The sequence below is a fragment of the Pseudophryne corroboree genome, chromosome 10 (assembly GCF_028390025.1).
Source record: "Pseudophryne corroboree isolate aPseCor3 chromosome 10, aPseCor3.hap2, whole genome shotgun sequence".
NCBI lineage: Eukaryota > Metazoa > Chordata > Amphibia > Anura > Myobatrachidae > Pseudophryne > Pseudophryne corroboree.
In genome coordinates this window covers 18,710,872-18,722,623 of record NC_086453.1, presented here as the reverse complement: position 1 = coordinate 18,722,623, position 11,752 = coordinate 18,710,872, and the positions used below count along the sequence as shown (strand labels likewise).

The 11,752-nt window shown below is 47.3% G+C and overlaps 1 pseudogene; it reads right to left on the bottom strand.

Annotated features, from left to right (window-relative positions):
* Positions 1-11,119: 11,119 nt before the first annotated feature.
* On the bottom strand, positions 11,120-11,220 carry LOC134967970 (U5 spliceosomal RNA; annotated as a pseudogene).
* Positions 11,221-11,752: the final 532 nt, after the last annotated feature.

The following is an 11,752-nucleotide window of genomic DNA, read 5'->3' as shown; positions in this document are numbered from 1 at the left end:
CAAAGTAAGGAGGTTCGTATGCGCGGTGGAAGTCGGATTCTTCGATGTAGAAGCCAGTGTGACCTTGCTCCCTGAGCAATGAGGTTCATCTGTAATGGTCGGGAATGAAGTCTGCCGTACTGGAGAGTTTCGACAGACGTCACCATCATCCCGAGAAGTTGCACACAGAGGTGTAGAGAAACAGTTTGTGACCTCAGTACCTGAGCCACTAATCTCTGTAGGTCCTGGACCTTGTTCTCTGGTAGGAATATGGTCAATTGTACCGTATCCAAGATGAGACCAAGGAATTGAATCCGTTGAGTTGGCATGAGGTTGGATTTCTGGAAATTCACAATCCACCCATGTTGAATGAGAAATTGATGAGATGTCTGAACATCCTTGATCAACTGTTCCAGAGAGGATGCCTTGATTAGTATATCGTCTAGATAAGGCTAATCGTGACCCTCAATAGTCCCGATTCTGCAACGATGATTGCCATGATCTTCGTAAAGATTCTTGTGGCCGATGATAGACCGAACGACAAGGCCCTGAATTGGTAGTGATCCGTCACCAGTGCGAACCTTATGTAAGCCTGGTGAGGGGCCCAGATTGGGATATGCATCCTTTATGTCCATGGATACCATGAACTCGCCTTGTTCTAAGCCTGCAATGACCGACTGGATCGATTCCATCTTGAATCTGTAGATCCTTAGAAACCGGTTTAAAACTTTTAAATTGAGTATCGGTCTGACCGTCCCGTCTGGTTTTGGAACGACAAAAAGATTGGAATAGAAACCCGTTCCTCTCTGGGAGGCGGGAAGCGGAATAATGACCTCTGACCGTAGCAATTTTTGAATTGCTGGCAGTAGTGCTATTGCTTTCTGAGGGCACCGAGGCAATCCCATTGTAAAAAAACTGACTGTGAGGCCTCTGTGGAAAATCCAGTTTGTACCCCTGGGAGATTAGGTCGTTCATTGGCCCAGATGTCCCGAAAACCTTCTAGACGTGCGCACCAAGGGGGATCCCAGGTGAGCCGGAAGACCGTTCTGCCACGGTCTTGTCAGCAGGTTTATACCGCTTTCTGGCTGCTGCCTGTGAGCGGCCTCTACCTCTGCCCTCACGTACTTGTGTACCGAAACCTCTTCCTCGGGGCTCGCAAGGACTGTGATCTAAATGAATGAAACGCTGGTCCCGAATAAGCTCTCCTAACCTGTGGAGTGGCTCTTGTATAAGGAGTAGGCAGAAAAGAGGACTTCCCTGCTGTAGCTTGCGAAATACACTTGGTCTAACTCTGGACCGAAAAGCATCTGACCCCCAAAGAGGATGGATTCTACCTCCCTCTTGGTGTCAGAGTCTACTCGCCATTCTCTGTCTGTCTAGCTGATATGGCTGATGCAGAGATGCGTGATGCTAGCCTGCGAATATCCTTAGAGGCTTGACACAAGTATGAATCTGATTCTCGAATGTGTTCCGCCAGTTGGGTAATTTCTTCCAAGCCATTTTTTTCCTCAATAGCCTGTACAATACGTCCAGACCATGTTCCCATGGCCTTGTTAACCCAAGCGCAGACGACCGTAGGTCTCTGTTTATGCTACAAAAAATAGGATTTTGGTACTTACCAGGTAAATCCTTTTCTTTGAATCCATAGGGGGCACTGGAGTACTCTTGGGATATGGACGGCGTAGCAGAACAAAGGCACTGAATATTTAAATTTAGAACTCTCCACCCCTCCATATCCCAGAGTACCTCAGTGTACGAACCCAGTGTTTTTACTGAGCGAACTGCTATAGAGAGGTTGACAATGGAGAATTCCTATAACATACCGGACAACAACAAAGTTGACCCATAAAGTTAATGTCAACTAAACAGTTGACAGCATAACCGATAGACCTTGATAGTTTGAACCAAAAAGGTGAAAATGTGTTACCATAAGCTCCTTTGAGCGTAATACAAACAAGGTAAAACCTGTTACCCTAAGCTCCTCTGAGCTTAAACAACCAAGGTAAACTGCTCTGGGTGGGCGTCCAGTGCCCCCTATGGATTCAAAGAAAAGGATTTACCTGGTAAGTACCAAAATCCTATTTTCTTCTTCATCCACTAGGGGGTCACTGGAGTACTCTTGGGACGTACCAAAGCTTCCCTCGTGGGCGGGAGAGCTGTTTGACACTTGTAACAGTAGGCAGCCAAAGCTAGATGCTGATGCCGCAACCATTCATAACGTGTAAACGTGCACAAACGTGGTGCACTGAAGGCTATGTAGCCGCGTAGTAGACGCTCCACGACCCGCTGGGGCTGACATTCCCACAGAACCTGTGGGATGAGCTGTTACTGACGTAGGCGACTGTAACTTAGCCTTAAAGTAAGCCTGACTTGTAGTCATTGTTATCCAACTGGATAATGTCTGCTGAGAAAACTGGCTAACCCCAGTTGGCAGCATCATAGAGAACAAACAACGTATCCGTATTACGTACTGTAGACGGTCGGGACATATAGACGCGTAATGCGTGTACCACATTCAGAATTCTAGAATGTGCTGTCAACACAGGAACCACTATTGGTATACTGATTGCTTTGTCATGAGAAAACGTAAATACGGTGGCTTGGAATACAAGGCACCCAAATATGAAAACAAAACCCTTGCCGAAGCTAAGGCTAGAAGAAAAATGTTTTCCCAAGTGAGAAACTTAATCCCCATTTGTTGTAAGGGTTCAAAATATGAAAACTGTAAGAAATGTGAACCCAACCTCAAGTCGCCTGGCGCTGTAGGTGGGATAAATGGAGGCTGCACTTTGATGACACCTTGTATAAAGGTGTGTACCGACGCAATAGAGTCAAACGTCTTTGAAAATAAGTTGACCACACAGATACCTGCACCCTCAGTGCAGATAAACGCAGTTCTCCATCCCACCCTGTTTGTAAAATAACAGAATACGGGTAACTTGAAAGATGATGTCGGAAACTTCCGAGCTTTACCACCTATATATGCACACCAAATTTGTAATAATGAATTTGTAATAATGAGCTGCCTTAAGCAGCTTACTAGCTCGTAAAATGATAAGTATAACCGATACTGTAATGACCTATTTCTTTTCTTAAGAGGGCGGTCTGAACCCCCCACCCCGTCAACCGCAGCCGCGGTATATAGGTAATAGGTACTTAGGTAACTAGGGGTAAAAGAACGTTCCCTGTTGTAACAGGTTGGACGTATTATGAGCGGACCAAGATCGTGTGCCAGTATTCCTTGGAGATTCGAGAAGCAAGCTCTCCGAAACCCATGAGATATCACTAGTATGACTGTGACGAACTGTCTTATGATCCGTTTTCGCAACGGAGAGAGCAGCGGAAAATGGTGGAGCCAGATACACGATGCTGTATGACCACACGAATGTGAGAGACTCCACCGCCACTGCCCTTGTGATCTGTCGTTCTGTACACATACTGAGCGTTTGTAATTGTGGCGAGATGCCATCATGTATACCTGAGGGTAACTCCTTTTGTGTACTCACATATGAAACACCTCTGGATTTACTGTCCAGTTTTCAGGATATAAATCCTGACGGGCGAGATCATCTGTCTAACAGATGTCCACTCGCGGAATGAACCCCGTTGACATCCTCCCATAATGGTGTTGTGGGCAATAGAGGATTCGAGTTACCTGCTGCATTGCCATGCGGCTACTTGGTTCTTGTGTATGCAACTCCCGTTGCGTTGTCTGACCGCACTTGGTCAGACTGAAAGCGAAGCATGTAGTGCATTGAAAATTGCACGGAGTTCCAGGACATTTATCGACAGCAATCTGTCGTGATCCGTTTTAGAACTCTGTCGCTGATCTTTTTTAACTACAACTCCTGAACCTCTGAGACTCTTGTCCAGAGTATATACACCCTCGCCCCTCTGTGGGAAACGCGAGTGAAGGCCGGCGAACTAAAGCGCTTTGAAAACACATCATTATTGTTAACAGGCGAATACACCAATGTATCGCTAGTGTGCGTGGCTTTTACACCAATTACTAGATGTACATTTGTTCTTGCTGGTGTAGTAGGTAAATGTCTTTGATTTACCGTATTTATAATCTTACCTAGGAATTGACGTCGTTTAGACGGAATTAGATGCGATTGTTTTTAAAACTTGACCTGCCACCGCAGTATACATTAGTAGCGCAAGTTAGAGGAACTCTGTTGAGACAGAGTTCTTATGAGCAGATCGTCTAAGTATGGACGATTGTCACTGGCAGGACTCTGAGATGAGCTATCATCACCAACATCACTTTGGTAAATACCCGAGGCGTTGACACGATGCCAAATGGTAGTGAAATGGTTAATGGTTGTGGCGTTTTGCAAACGCTAGAACCTGTGATGACCAAACCGGAATGGGTAAATACGCATTGTGAAGATCAAGTGCAATTATGCAATTTTGTGGCTCCAATATGCAAATAGTAACCGCAGAAAATCCATTTTCAAACTGCATTAAGTGACTTGCTGATTGAGACTGCGACGGAGCTGTCTGGTTTTGTTACCCCAAACAGAGGGGAATAAATAACCCTGACTCTGTTGGTGTACTACTGCCTGGATATAAAAACAGCTGAAAACCAGCAGAGACTAAATGGCAACCTGCCAAACCGTTCGACAGAGGCAGTCTTGTCCTTTAATCTGTAAATATCTGAGACATCCATGAGTTGATGTCTGGAAACCCCGCAAATGTAACGTGTAAAGACGCGCTTCCAGAATTGGAACATGGAGATGCCTAAGAGGTCATCAAGCCACTGGCTTGCTGACTGTAGCGTCGTGTCGTTACAAGGCGTGACTGTTTTGTCTTTGAAAAAACTGAAGTCTAAAGAGATTAAACGCCGGCACCAGTATTTCCGTTTTGATACTGGCTGCGGTAATGGCTGAATATCAAATTTAGGACCAACAAGTTCTGGCCTTGTCGCACTTAAACTAGCGACGATGAAAGTAACCAGCGTTAGCAGAAGCTTTACAAATATACTCTGCAGCTTCTTTTTCATTGTTTCCATACATAGAGTCTAGTGACCCAAATGTATTCTGGGTTTTTATAATGTTTTACACAGACGCATTTACCAATGGCGGATCGCGTCATTTTGGAAACGATAAAAATAAGAATTTACTTACCGATAATTCTATTTCTCGGAGTCCGTAGTGGATGCTGGGGTTCCCAGGGGGAATAGCGGCTCCGCAGGAGACAGGGCACAAAAAGTAAAGCTTTATGATCAGGTGGTGTGTACTGGCTCCTACCCCTATGACCCTCCTCCAAGCCTCAGTTAGGTACTGTGCCCGGACGAGCGTACACAATAAGGAAGGATTTATGAATCCCGGGTAAGACTCATACCAGCCACACCAATCACACCGTACAACCTGTGATCTAAACCCAGTTAACAGTATGATAACAGCGGAGCCTCTGAAAAGATGGCTCACAACAATAATAACCCGATTTTTGTAACTATGTACAAGTAATGCAGATAATCCGCACTTGGGATGGGCGCCCAGCATCCACTACGGACTCCGAGAAATAGAATTATCGGTAAGTAAATTCTTATTTTCTCTATCGTCCTAGTGGATGCTGGGGTTCCTGAAAGGACCATGGGGATTATACCAAAGCTCCCAAACGGGCGGGAGAGTGCGGATGACTCTGCAGCACCGAATGAGAGAACTCCAGGTCCTCCTTAGCCAGGGTATCAAATTTGTAGAATTTTACAAACGTGTTCTCACCCGACCACGTAGCCGCTCGGCAGAGTTGTAATGCCGAGACCCCTCGGGCAGCCGCCCAAGAAGAACCCACCTTCCTTGTGGAGTGGGCTTTTACCGATTTTGGCTGTGGCAGGCCTGCCACAGAATGTGCAAGCTGAATCGTACTACAAATCCAGCGAGCAATAGTCTGCTTAGACGCAGGAGCGCCCAACTTGTTGGGAGCATATAGTATAAACAGCGAGTCAGATTTCCTGACTCCAGCTGTCCTTGAAATGTATATTTTTAAAGCTCTGACAACGTCCAACAACTTGGAGTCCTCCAAGTCGCTTGTAGCCGCAGGCACTACAATAGGTTGGTTCAGATGAAATGCTGACACCACCTTAGGGAGAAAATGCGGACGAGTCCGCAGTTCTGCCCTGTCCGAATGGAAAATCAGATATGGGCTTTTGTAAGATAAAGCTGCCAGTTCTGACACTCTCCTGGCCGAAGCCAGGGCTAGTAGCATGGTCACTTTCCATGTGAGATATTTCAAATCCACAGTTTTTAGTGGTTCAAACCAATGAGATTTGAGAAAGTCCAAAACAACATTGAGATCCCACGGTGCCACTGGAGGCACCACAGGGGGCTGTATATGCAGCACTCCCTTAACAAAAGTCTGGACTTCAGGAACTGAAGCCAATTCTTTTTGGAAGAAAATCGACAGGGCCGAAATTTGAACCTTAATAGATCCCAATTTGAGACCCATAGACAATCCTGATTGCAGGAAATGTAGGAATCGACCCAGTTGAAATTCCTCCGTCGGAGCACTCCGATCCTCGCACCACGCAACATATTTTCGCCAAATGCGGTGATAATGTTGCGCGGTTACTTCCTTCCTTGCTTTAATCAAAGTAGGAATGACTTCTTCCGGCATGCCTTTTTCCTTTAGGATCCGGCGTTCAACCGCCATGCCGTCAAACGCAGCCGCGGTAAGTCTTGAAACAGACAGGGACCCTGCTGAAGCAAGTCCCTTCTCAGAGGTAGAGGCCACGGATCTTCCGTGATCATCTCTTGAAGTTCCGGGTACCAAGTCCTTCTTGGCCAATCCGGAACCACTAGTATCGTTCTTACGCCTCTTTGCCGTATAATTCTCAATACTTTTGGTATGAGAGGCAGAGGAGGAAACACATACACCGACTGGTACACCCAAGGCGTTACCAGCGCGTCCACAGCTATTGCCTGCGGATCTCTTGACCTGGCGCAATACCTGTCCAGTTTTTTGTTGAGGCGAGACGCCATCATGTCCACCATTGGTCTTTCCCAACGGGTTACCAGCATGTGGAAAACTTCTGGATGAAGTCCCCACTCTCCCGGGTGAAGGTCGTGTCTGCTGAGGAAGTCTGCTTCCCAGTTATCCACTCCCGGGATGAACACTGCTGACAGTGCTATCACATGATTCTCTGCCCAGCGAAGAATCCTTGCAGCTTCTGCCATTGCACTCCTGCTTCTTGTGCCGCCCTGTCTGTTCACATGGGCGACTGCCGTGATGTTGTCCGACTGGATCAACACCGGTTTTCCTTAAAGCAGAGGTTCTGCCTGGCTTAGAGCATTGTAGATTGCTCTTAGTTCCAGAATGTTTATGTGAAGAGACGTTTCCAGGCTCGACCACACGCCCTGGAAGTTTCTTCCTTGTGTGACTGCTCCCCAGCCTCTCAGGCTGGCGTCCGTGGTCACCAGGATCCAATCCTGTATGCCGAATCTGCGGCCCTCCAATAGATGAGCACTCTGCAACCACCACAGAAGAGATACCCTTGTCCTTGGAGACAGGGTTATCCGCTGGTGCATCTGAAGATGCGACCCTGACCATTTGTCCAACAGATCCCTCTGGAAAATTCTTGCGTGGAATCTGCCGAATGGAATTGCTTCGTAAGAAGCCACCATTTTTCCCAGGACTCTTGTGCATTGATGTACAGACACCTTTCCTGGTTTTAGGAGGTTCCTGACAAGCTCGGATAACTCCTTGGCTTTTTCCTCCGGGAGAAAAACCTTTTTCTGAACCGTGTCCAGAATCATCCCTAGGAACAGCAGACGTGTTGTCGGAATTAACTGGGATTTTGGAATATTCAGAATCCACCCGTGCTGTTTTAGCACTTCTTGAGACAGTGCTAATCCCATCTCTAGCTGTTCTCTGGACCTTGCCCTTATTAGGAGATCGTCCAAGTATGGGATAATTAATACGCCTTTTCTTCGAAGAAGAATCATCATCTCGGCCATTACCTTGGTAAAGACCCGAGGTGCCGTGGACAATCCGAACGGCAGCGTCTGAAACTGATAGTGACAGTTCTGTACGACGAACCTGAGGTACCCCTGGTGTGAGGGGTAAATTGGAACGTGGAGATACGCATCCTTGATGTCCAAGGATACCATAAAGTCCCCTTCTTCCAGGTTCGCTATCACTGCTCTGAGTGACTCCATCTTGAACTTGAACTTCTTTATGTACAGGTTCAAGGATTTCAGATTTAGAATAGGTCTTACCGAGCCATCCGGCTTCGGTACCACAAATAGAGTGGAATAATACCCCTTTCCTTGTTGTAAAAGGGGTACCTTGACTATCACCTGCTGAGAGTACAGCTTGTGAATGGCTTCCAAGACCGTCACCCTGTCGGAGGGGGACGTTGGTAAAGCAGACTTCAGGAAACGGCGAGGTGGATCCGTCTCTAGTTCCAACCTGTACCCCTGAGATATTATCTGCAGGATCCAGGGATCTACCTGCGAGTGAGCCCACTGCGCGCTGAAATTCTTGAGACGACCCCCCACCGCCCCCGAGTCCGCTTGAGAAACCCCAGCGTCATGCTGAGGCTTTTGTAGAAGCGGGGGAGGGCTTCTGTTCCTGGGAAGGAGCTGCCTGTTGCTGTCTCTTCCCCCTTCCTCTGCCTCGTGGCAGATATGAATATCCCTTTGCTCTCTTGTTTTTAAAGGAACGAAAGGGCTGCGGTTGAAAAGTCGGTGTCTTTTTCTGTTGGGGAGTGACTTGAGGTAAAAAGGTGGATTTCCCGGCTGTAGCCGTGGCCACCAAATCCGATAGACCGACACCAAATAACTCCTCCCCTTTATACGGCAAAACTTCCATATGCCGTTTTGAGTCCGCATCGCCTGACCACTGTCGCGTCCATAAACTTCTTCTGGCCGAAATGGACATAGCACTTACCCGTGATGCCAGTGTGCAGATATCCCTCTGTGCATCACGCATATAAAGAAATGCATCCTTTATTTGCTCTAAAGACAGTAAAACATTGTCCCTATCCAGGGTATCAATATTTTCAATCAGGGACTCTGACCAAGCTACCCCAGCACTGCACATCCAGGCTGTCGCTATAGCTGGTCGTAGTATAACACCTGTATGTGTGTATATACTTTTTTGGATATTTTCCATCCTCCTATCTGCTGGATCTTTAAGTGCGGCCGTCTCAGGAGAGGGTAACGCCACTTGTTTTGATAAGCGTGTGAGCGCCTTGTCCACCCTAGGAGGTGTTTCCCAGCGCGCCCTAACCTCTGGCGGGAAAGGGTATAAAGCCAATAACTTCTTTGAAATTAGCATTTTTTTATCGGGGGCAACCCACGCTTCATCACACACCTCATTTAATTCATCTGATTCAGGAAAAACTATAGGTAGTTTTTTCACACCCCACATGATACCCTGTTTTGTGGTACCTGTAGTATCAGCAATATGTAACGCCTCCTTCATTGCCAAAATCATATAACGTGTGGCCCTACTAGAAAATACGGTTGATTCGTCACCGTCGCCACTGGAATCAGTGCCTGTGTCTGAGTCTGTGTCGACCGACTGAGGCAAAGGGCGTTTTACAGCCCCTGACGGTGTTTGAGGCGCCTGGACAGGCACTAATTGATTGTCCGGCCGTCTCATGTCGTCAAACGACTGCTTTAGCGTGTTGACACTATCCCGTAATTCCATAAATAAAGGCATCCATTCTGGTGTCGACCCCCTAGGAGGTGACATCCCCATATTTGGCAATTGCTCCGCCTCCACACCAATATCGTCCTCATACATGTCGACACACACGTACCGACACACAGCAGACACACAGGGAATGCTCTTAACGAAGACAGGACCCCACTAGCCCTTTGGGGAGACAGAGGGAGAGTTTGCCAGCACACACCAAAAGCGCTATATATGACAGGGATAGCCTTATAATAAGTGCTCCCTGTATAGCTGCTTTAATAATATAGTTTTGCCACAATTTTGCCCCCCCCTCTCTTTTTTACCCTGTTTCTGTAGTGCAGTGCAGGGGAGAGCCTGGGAGCCTTCCTGACCAGCGGAGCTGTGTGAGGAAAATGGCGCTGTGTGCTGAGGAGATAGGCCCCGCCCCTTTTTCGGCGGGCTCGTCTCCCGCTCTTTAGTGGATTCTGGCAGGGGTTAAATATCTCCATATAGCCCCCGGAGGCTATATGTGAGGTATTTTTAGCCAAAAAAGGTTTTCATTTGCCTCCCAGGGCGCCCCCCTCCCAGCGCCCTGCACCCTCAGTGACTGCCGTGTGAAGTGTGCTGAGAGGAAAATGGCGCACAGCTGCAGTGCTGTGCGCTACCTTAAGAAGACTGAGGAGTCTTCGGCCGCCGATTCTGGACCTCTTCTCGTTTCAGCATCTGCAAGGGGGCCGGCGGCGAGGCTCCGGTGACCATCCAGGCTGTACCTGTGATCGTCCCTCTGGAGCTAATGTCCAGTAGCCAAGAAGCCAATCCATCCTGCACGCAGGTGAGTTCACTTCTTCTCCCCTAAGTCCCTCGTTGCAGTGATCCTGTTGCCAGCAGGACTCACTGTAAAATAAAAAACCTAAGCTAAACTTTTCTAAGCAGCTCTTTAGGAGAGCCACCTAGATTGCACCCTTCTCGGCCGGGCACAAAAATCTAACTGAGGCTTGGAGGAGGGTCATAGGGGTAGGAGCCAGTACACACCACCTGATCATAAAGCTTTACTTTTTGTGCCCTGTCTCCTGCGGAGCCGCTATTCCCCCTGGGAACCCCAGCATCCACTAGGACGATAGAGAAATAGTGGTTAGAGTCTACTCAGTCTCTGTAAAAAATGGAGACATTGACTCACTGGGATTTAGCAATGTATGGTTGTCAAAAACCCCGCCCTATCTGAGTGCTGGTCTAATGTACCCTTCTCACTGGTAGTTATCGGTGTGAGATTTGACATAGAATTGTGCATTAAATTATAAGACCAGTCAACAACTGTCTTTTGTTAGAGCTGGCGGAGTAACTTCCGAGACTCCGATGTTACCGCTCTTGTAATTTGAATTGCCAATGCTTAACATAGGATTTTTAAAAATTATTTGTAGTCTGCGCTAGAGCCTTACTCGCTATGCAGACAGACCCCACAATAGGCAACGGACAGACACTTGCACGACTTATTGTTATGTGTCATATATATATTTTATTGCTGAACAGCATATTTATATGAAACTCATGGTTGTTTCTCTCTACGGAAATCTATAGTAAAAGCGAAAGATTTATTTGATGTGAAGAGAAAATAAGAATTTACTTACCGATAATTCTATTTCTCGTAGTCCGTAGTGGATGCTGGGAACTCCGTAAGGACCATGGGGAATAGCGGCTCCGCAGGAGACTGGGCACATCTAAAGAAAGCTTTAGGATCACCTGGTGTGCACTGGCTCCTCCCCCTATGACCCTCCTCCAAGCCTCAGTTAGGATACTGTGCCCGGACGAGCGTACACAATAAGGAAGGATTTTGAATCCCGGGTAAGACTCATACCAGCCACACCAGTCACACTGTACAACTTGTGATCTGAACCCAGTTAACAGCATGATAATAGAGGAGCCTCTAGAAAAGATGGCTCACTACAACAATAACCCGAATTTTTTGGTAACAATAATTATGTACCAGTATTGCAGACAATCCGCACTTGGGATGGGCGCCCAGCATCCACTACGGACTACGAGAAATAGAATTATCGGTAAGTAAATTCTTATTTTCTCTGACGTCCTAGTGGATGCTGGGAACTCCGTAAGGACCATGGGGATTATACCAAAGCTCCCAAACGGGCGGGAG